Source organism: Numida meleagris, chromosome 17 (assembly GCF_002078875.1).
Source record: "Numida meleagris isolate 19003 breed g44 Domestic line chromosome 17, NumMel1.0, whole genome shotgun sequence".
Classification (NCBI taxonomy): Eukaryota; Metazoa; Chordata; class Aves; order Galliformes; family Numididae; genus Numida; species Numida meleagris.
Genome location: NC_034425.1, coordinates 2,304,300 through 2,312,762, shown reverse-complemented (window position 1 = coordinate 2,312,762; position 8,463 = coordinate 2,304,300). Strand labels below are relative to the sequence as shown.

The window sequence follows — 8,463 nt, the reverse complement described above, 5'->3', positions numbered from 1 at the left end:
TGTTCTGTGTGAGATAGCAGCAGTGATTTTAATGAACTTTAAAGAGCAGTATAAATAGGAGCAAACAATGAGAGGCGATCGCATTAGCACGCAGCTAGGCAGTGAGCTAATTACCTGAACGGGATTTAAATGGCAGGTTATTATTATTATTTTTTTGTGCTTCTAAACCTATTTTTCTATCTGGGCTTAAGAAAATAGAGTGAAATAAACTCGAGCTTCTCAATTTGGATTTTGAAGGGAACCGAATGCATGCTTTATTTCCATGAAGTGCTTGAGCTGCTGAGCCAAAGGGCAGTGAAATGGGTGCAGCAGAGAAAGGGGGAATCTTTTGTTGGCCTATAAGGGGGGTGGGTGGGTAGACGAATTTATTTTAGCTTGATATGCAATCTCTCTCTGATGTTTCAAATGGATTTCACAGTGCAGCTGCGTGGGGACTCAGAGGATCAGAACCATCAGAAATGGGAAAGAACAGGTCACCTTGTAGTGGCAGTGGGTCACCTGATTCTCATCCTGGGCTACAGCAGTTTTTCTTATGCTTTGGATTTTCAGATTAGAGTGTCTGTTTGTACTCAGTCTTGCTTTTTGCTTTCATGCATGCTGCAGCTCAGGGCTGGATGCCCCTGCAGCTGTTGGGAGCAGTGCCTGCGAGATCCAGCCTTAGTCTCTTTAAGGAAACCTATACTGAGTCAAAAAGTGCTGGGACACGTTGGCAGAGTCAGATAGTGAGCTCTGAAATAGCAATTTCTGGTTCCTGGCCTAAAGATCAGCGCCTGGTGAGGCCCCACCTCGAGTACTGTGTTCAGTTTTGGGCGCCTCAGTACAGAAAGGACATGGAGGTGCTGGAGCAGGTCCAAAGAAGGGCAACAAGGCTGCGGAAGGGCTTGGAGAATATGGCCTACGAGGAGCAACTGAAGGAACTGGGGCTGTTTAGTCTGGGGAAGAGGAGGCTGAGGGGAGACCTCACTGCTCTCTTCAAATACCTGAAAGGTGATTGCAGTGAGAGCGGGGCTGGTCTCTTCTCACTGGTGACAGGGCAAGGGGAAATGGCCTCAAGCTGTGCCAGGGGAGGTTTAGGTTGGATATCAGGACAAACTTCTTTACAGAAAGGGTTGTTAAGCACTGGAACAGGCTCCCCAAGGAGGTGGTTGAGTGACCCTCCCTGAGTGTGTTTGAAAACTGTTTGGATGTGGTGCTCAGGGACATGAGTTAGTGGTGGGTTGTTAGAGCAGTATGGTTAGGTTGTGGTTGGACTTGATGATCTTTGAGGTCTTTTCCAAGCTGTGCAATTGTATGATTCCATGATTCTATCTTTTATGACCTCTCCCAATACTACTGCAGTTAAGGGGGTGATCCACAAACTCAGCAAACTCATAGATAATGCTCATAGGAACCCTGTTGCAATAATATGGTTGTAGGAGACAAGAGAGACAAATAGCATCGTTGATGCCTCCTTTTCTGGCTTGATAATTCACCTGAAAGGAAACTGAGCTGTATCATGGGCCAGATTCACTTTTGGGTTGGACATTTCCGGCCAAATCCCTCTCACCTGTTAGTGGGCAGAACGCCGTCTGCTGCTTCTGGGGCTGGGCAAAGGGAGTCAGCCCTGCAGTGTGGAAAACCACCTGACCTGTATAATAAGCAGCCTGTCTTGTTAGAGAAATCTGTGGTCCTTCCAGAACTGCTAAGGAAGTTAATTAAAAATTCTAATCTCTAATTGGTTTCATGACTGGAAAACCAATGTCCTGTGTACCGGAGGGGTAGAGTAATACAAATTCGGATTGCAGTCGCTGCTTTCTCATTCCCATCCTGATGCCCCCTGGAAGTCGTCAGTGCTTTGACCCACCTCAAACACTGATGAGCTCATCAGCTCTCCATGGTGCCCATCACCAACCCACTGCCTGTAGACAAGGTTCTTCAACCTGGGGAGGATGCTTACATGATGGAACTGCTCGCACTCGCCCTGCAGTGCAGCAGCTTGCCCCTTCCCATGCTGGTTCTCCCTGGGCAAAGTGCTTGCCACAGCCCCGTATGATCCTTAGGTTGTTTGCCAAAACCCAGCAGCTGAAGGAGGAACCACCTGGCTGATACGTAAGGCACAGCTCTGGTCATGGGCAGAACAGTAGGGTCTGGAGAGAACCCAGCCCGACCCCAACAGCTCTTCCAGCTGCCGTCCCATCACCGTTTTCTTTATCCGATTGAAGGGCAGTGTGGATTCAGAACTCCCAGCCAAAACCAGCCTTCAGTAGAGAGATGATTAATCCTCATTTGACTCTGTATTTGTTTTACATTAACATTCTGGAGGAGTCTGCGTGTTTTTTCTATTTGTTCTGCCTCACCGTGAGCGGAACCGGCCCAAGGTGGACATTTCTGAGCTGCTCAGATGGCCACATAGTAAAGCAATTACAATTATCAGCACTGAGATTAAGGGCTTTGGGCTGAGAAAAGAGGGAGTGGGGGAAAGAAAGAAGCAGGAGGAGGGCAGAGGAAGAAAGAAAAATGCTTCAGTATATTCCCTTGCCAGCTAGAGGCAGCTTGCCTTTTGCAGCCTATTAGCTCCTGCTGCCTGCCTTGTTTTTAGAGCCCTTGGGTCCAAATGAGAAGTCGTTCAGTGCGTGCATGGTTGGAGAAACAATTTGGTGCAGAAGGCAGGCCCCACGATTTTGGTCAACTTATAGAAGCCAGCCTGAGCTAAATGCTTGCTTAAGGTTGCTGAAGGTTCAGCAAATGTAAAGCCTCCAGCAGCACTGCTTGGGGAAGGCTTAGTGGGTCGGTCTGTTCCTTCTGGCAGTGCTGAATGGTGCTTTCCTGAGCTGGGTGCTCGGGGCTGTGAGTGCCAAACTCCTGCTGCAGTCTGTGGCTGTGCCTGGGGGTGTGCCCTGGGTTTTCCCACTCATGCCAGCAATGAGGATTGAGTTTGGTGTGGGTTTATTCGTAAGGACCAGCACCCTTCCTGCAGGTCTGAGCGGTGGTACTGAGCCTCGGCTTTGCTCCTACCCGATCTCAGTGCCATTCTCAGTAACACCTGTTCACAAAGAACTCTGCAGCATTTCCCCACCCCGATGGGAGCGGGGCACAAAGACCTTCCCATGGCCAGAGCTGAGCAGGAGGGATGGCACCAGGAGCTGCCAGCAGCCTCACCACGCTGGAGCCCTGGAGAAATGGAGGTTTCTGAACAGGGAGGTATTTCTGAGCTTGTGCAAACTCTTGACTTTACAAAAACTCGTAAAATTGGCCACGTTTTCTCAAGGACAGCCTCAGGGACACCCCCAATAAAATGCCTGCTCCAAAGCGTAAAAGGCAGTGAGGAATTTTTAAGGGAAAAGTTGCTTGAGTTGTTTAACTTAGCTGGAGAGTGTTATTTTTGCTGTTCCCAAAAAGGGGCAGGTCCTTGTAGATATAAATTAAAGAAAAAATGTTCCCGGAGGCCGCTTATTCACCTGTAAAATCTCATCTCAAATCATTAAAGTTTGGCAAAGTCGTGTAACCAAGTGGGGGCAAGAAGCATTCGGCAGCTTTTAAAACTCGGTAGCGTGCTGCAGATATTCACAGGCAATTACATCAAAAGAACAAGTTTCTGAGCTATGAAGAGGCCTGATGATGGGAATAGGCCAGAACCAAAGTTATTGCCTGGCGTGCGTGGGATTGCCTTTCATTTCATGGTCACCCAATATTTTTTTGAGACCCCTGGTCGGTGTTGTCAAGTGTTCCATGGGTAGATGGGACGAGCCAAGGGAGGGCTGTGCTATCAGGTGTTTGTGCTGCTCCTGAGAAACACGCCAGAGTTCACTGACAGTAGCATCTTGGGACTCCTTATCAACGGTGGAATAGGCCAGATAGATGGCAAAATTCAAAACATATTTGGTTTGGACCTCTGAGATCTGCAGCTCTGCTATGGAATGCCGAAGCAAAGCTGTCCCAGAATTGACCTGAAGCAGCTCCTTGTGCGTTCTGCTGTAGTTCTGCAAGTTCAGACCAGAGAAGTTTTCATTTGCTGCGTGGCCTGGGTTTGGTTTTGGTTGTAGTTTTTTTTTTTTTTTCCCTCCAAAAAGCAAACTGTGAAATCAATATCAAACCTCAGGAGTTCTGAAGTACTTCATTGTTTCCTACTCTTCTTGCTTTTCCTCTTTTGCAGTCACGAGGATCTGTTTTGCCCCGCTGTCTGTTTCGCTGGTCCAAAAAAAGCAGTTCTGCATTATCCTGACAGCAAAAACATTATCAGAAAGTGTGCTGAAATCAGATTTTCTTCAGTGGATGACTGAGAGGCAAATTTAAAATGATATTACAAATAATACCTCATAATTACAATGTGAATGATGAGCGCCCTTAATCATGCCTCGCAGCTATGTTTGTTAATAAGAAAACAATGTAGGGCAGTGTTGTGACATTTTTCTCATTATTTTTACTGTCGCCCTCAGTTTTCAGGCCACATTTTCAGCTGGAGCAAATAGCCTTCATCGCCTCCAATACAAAGAGGCTGCTTTACACCGGCCAAGTCTCTGACCTGCTTTTGCTTTAGGAAAGCCTCCTTACCCCCAGAAGTAGGGAAGGAGAGCAGACCTGTGGAACTCTGGTTCATTTCAATTAAAACTCGGTGCATTAATCATATATTTGACACGCTAAACGTTTCTAATTAACATCCAGCTTTAAGCCACATGTGCTTCAGCCTGCGTTCAAACGACGGAGCTGCACAGGTAACGTCAGGAAAACCATGAGCAGATGGCAGAGCACAGCTGAGCTGAAATGTGGGTGAGCTGTTTGTCCATGCAAAGCAAAGCTGAAGCCTGAGCAGCAGTAGTGGTGTGGGGCAGGGCCGTGTCCAGCACAGTGGGGACGTGAGCGTGTCCCGCCAGGTGGGTGCCACCACCGGGGTCCTGGGTGGAGGAAGGATGCTCGTGGCCGGCGTGGCTTGTAACTGCTGCCAGCACTGCTTGTTCTGGGTAGCCAGGAATGGGAGCAGTGACATCAGCAAGGGCGGATTTGTGATTATTTTATTGGGAACCGCTGAATGTTCCCCCCTCCCAGCTCACCATAACACTCTTTGCCTCGGTCAGGTGTGTGGCTTCATCAGGCATCCGGTGGCGAGGTCTGCTGGGCTTCCTTTTAATGCTTTTAGTGCCGTTCCTGGAACTGCAGCGTCTGGGGAAAAACATTCGAAATTGCACATCATTAGGATGCTGAAGAGGAGGTAATGTATGTAAAGCATTTGACCTCCCTCTGGCTCCTGTGGCTGGGACAAATTCTGATCTCATTTGCAGCAGTGCAAATTCCGAGTATCTACATTAAGCACATTAAGTTTAGTGGAGTTCCTCTGAATTTGTACCACCGCACCTGGTAAATGGAAGATGTCACTAACAGCCTTTTTGTGACCCAAGGGAAGGAAGTAATGAAGGCAACCTGCAAATGTGGGGATGAAAACAGTTCCCGACAGCAGGACTTCTGCAGGGGTGTGAAATTTATTGGGAGCTGCTGCATGCTCAGCGTTTTTTAAAGCCAGCTCACGCTTTTGGTGCTGAAGTATGGAATTAGGAGCCTTAGTGTGGGCACTGAGTTCTGAAAACACGGCAGAGGTTCCCTGGGTCCCACCTGAAGAAAAGGGAAGCAGTTTGAAAGAAGTTAAAGTATGAGGAAGGGGAAAACTTTCATTTCTTGTTTTCCTTCCTTTTTCCAAGAAGGAAGAGAAGAAGGTGGGGAAGAGTTTAGAAACAAAACCAGAAAAAGAGGAGGGAGTGGGAACTAAAGCCTGTTTCACGCAAAATTAGTTGAAGGGATTAAATATCCCACAAAATAACGATTGCCACATTTTTTATTCTCTCCCTGGATGAGTAAAACACCCGTGAAACATCCACCATGCATTTCCGTTCGGCTAATCCCCGCCTGCACACTCCAAATTCAATATCGCCAACTATTCTTGGTGCTAAAGAATCATTTTGCTTTTTCCAAATACACAGAAAATTCGAAACATCTGGGAACGAAGGATTCCTTTGTGTGCAAACCTCCCTGTCCTGAGTCTCAGCAAGGAGGAAAACCTGCACTGTGCCGGTGCTGGATGCGATGGAGACGTGGTGAGCCCAACCCGGCTCTGGATGCTCCTCGTGTCTGTGTGTCCCTTCCTCACTTTTTTTTAAGGAAACAGCCAGATTTTGTCTTGCCAGCTTCCTCAGAAGAAGAACAGTTGGTCTGTTGCCTGCACGTGTTGGATGTTAACGTGCAGATGATTGGTTTTGAAAATATTTCACGTTTCAGTGTGAGCTCTCATTCACCTGTGCAGGTGGATGGATCCCATTGTCTTGTGGGATGGAGGAGAGAAGAACTGTTGTGCAGAGGAGGCAGCTCCTCTCCATGGGAATGCATTGGATTTGGGTCCAAATGGCTGGACATGCACAGACCTGCACCCTGTCCCTGAGCACCCTGTCCCTGCCATGTGCACTAGTGCTCTCTGCACACTGCTTGGGTCTCGTTCCAGATATACATAAATGACATTTAACATTATTAGTGACAGGAGGAGGGGAAATGGCTTTAAACTGGAAGAGGGTCGATTTAGACTAGATATTAGGAAGAAATTCTTTACTGTGAGGGTGGTGAGACACTGGAACAGGTTTCCCAGACAGGTTGTGAATGTCCCCTCCCTGGAGGTGCTCAAGGCCAGGCTGGATGGGGCTGTGAGCAACCTGGTCTAGTGGGAGGTGTCCCTGCCTATAGCAGGGGGATTGGAACTAGATGATGTGAAAGGTCCTTTCCAACCCAAACCATTCCATGATTCTATGATTATTAGATTTAATTTGGACAAAAAAACCCCACATATTAGGTCTTCCTTACAGGACCCAGTTGTCCAATAGCTTTCACTCCCAAACTAGCCACTTTGCTTCAGATTCACAGAAAATCCATCCTGTAAGCTGGAATTGTGCACTGGGATTTTCATGTGTGCTTTTGTTTTCCATGCAGGAGGAGATCTGTAACTAATGGGAGTTTCCATTCCTGAGGAGATTCTACAGCTCTTCCAGCATTCCCTTGCACTCGTCCCAGGTAAGAGGGGTCCGGCCAAAACTGACGCAGGTGTTTGGGGAGAAAAAGGGGTGTGATGGAAAATAATTCCTGAGTGCAAATGTAGGAGAGCAGCATGATTCCCATGTCCCATGGGATGCCTTGCCATGTGCTGGTGGAGCACAGCGATGGGAGATGCTCACCTGGTAAAGGAGAGAAGTAGGATTAATTACCAGTAATCAGGTGTATGAAGATTCATTGGTGTTTACCGTATGAGTGTTGTTTGACTGAATTTTCACTAAAAGTGAACTTGACAAGCCTAAAATGTGATATTAACAGAAATGCTTCTGTTTGCTTCCTGTGCAGCTACTGCCAGAGACCTGCCAGGCTCTGGGCATGGCTGAATTTCTTCCATGAGCTGATTTGTTGGGTCTCATATTGAGGGACAGGTCATAAACCATCAGCTGTCCATGTGGGAAGAGGTTTGGTGGCTCCTGCGTGCCATCAGTGAGCATTTCATGTAATGCTTTCGGATCTGAGGTGTGACCGGTCCTTTGGATCTTATTCCTAGGTTGATGTCATACACCTCCTCCTCCCTAATTTATTGGAACAGTCGTGTTTCCTTACAAAGAAACAAAAGAAAAGGGTTATCAGTGTCGAATAAATGACTGCTGACCAACAACTTTCCAGCATTGAGCTGTTCCGTCCCAGGGGGCTGGAGCAGCCCTGCAGCACTGAGCCAATGGGCTCCTCCAAGAGGAGAGAGGTTCACAGCAGAAAGCAGGGCTGCGTGCTGCCTTGAAGGCATTATTACTTCCTTAGGCTGGGGATGCAAACAGTTCAGGCTCTATCACAGGCCCCGTATTTTTAGGAACTGAATTTATGACAAGGAGTTTTAAAGCAAGCTGTGTAAGGAGCAAGGCTGAGATCTTGCTGTGCCCATGCCAGGAGGACCCAGGTTCCTTCTGAGCTTACGTAAAAGCCGCAGTGGCTAGGATTTGGTTTTGGCAGTAATCTGAGGAAAGTGGTTGGCTCTTTCCTGTCTGTGCCTGGCCCACGTCCAGCAGCACAAAGGAGAATGAAGAGGTGAGTGGTTGCGACCACTTTCATTCTCCCCTTTTTTGTCCTCCTTGTGAATTACTTTGGGTTAGACAAGGTGGCACGAGGGACTGAGCCTTTCCATGTGTGCCAAAGGCGTTGTTAGAAGAGCTCTGATGCTGACTGAAGAGACTGAGCTTCTGCTGATCCCAATTAGCTGATTATCCCAAAGGGAATTGAAAATGAAGGTTATCTTTCAACTTGTGATGAGCTTCCAAATAAATATTCAACATGCATTTAATAAGACAGTTTTATGCATTATTTAAGTATCAATTGATGGGTAGGAGACAAAACACTACTACAGTGATGCTGAGGTCTGAAAGGCAAGGGCGGAAATCTGGTGAATGAGTCATTAGAGGAGATTCGTATCACTCGTTTCACTGG

At 47.4% G+C, this 8,463-nt stretch overlaps 1 long non-coding RNA gene across 3 annotated transcripts in view; it reads left to right on the top strand.

Moving 5' to 3' along the window:
• The window catches only part of LOC110407401, a 63,122-nt gene continuing 55,723 nt past the window's right edge, over window positions 1,065-8,463 (top strand). For all 3 annotated transcript variants that reach the window (XR_002443883.1, XR_002443884.1, XR_002443882.1), the window contains exons 1-2: window positions 1,065-5,185; window positions 6,943-7,023. This is a non-coding gene — a long non-coding RNA (uncharacterized LOC110407401). The remainder of the gene's footprint in view (window positions 5,186-6,942; window positions 7,024-8,463) is intronic.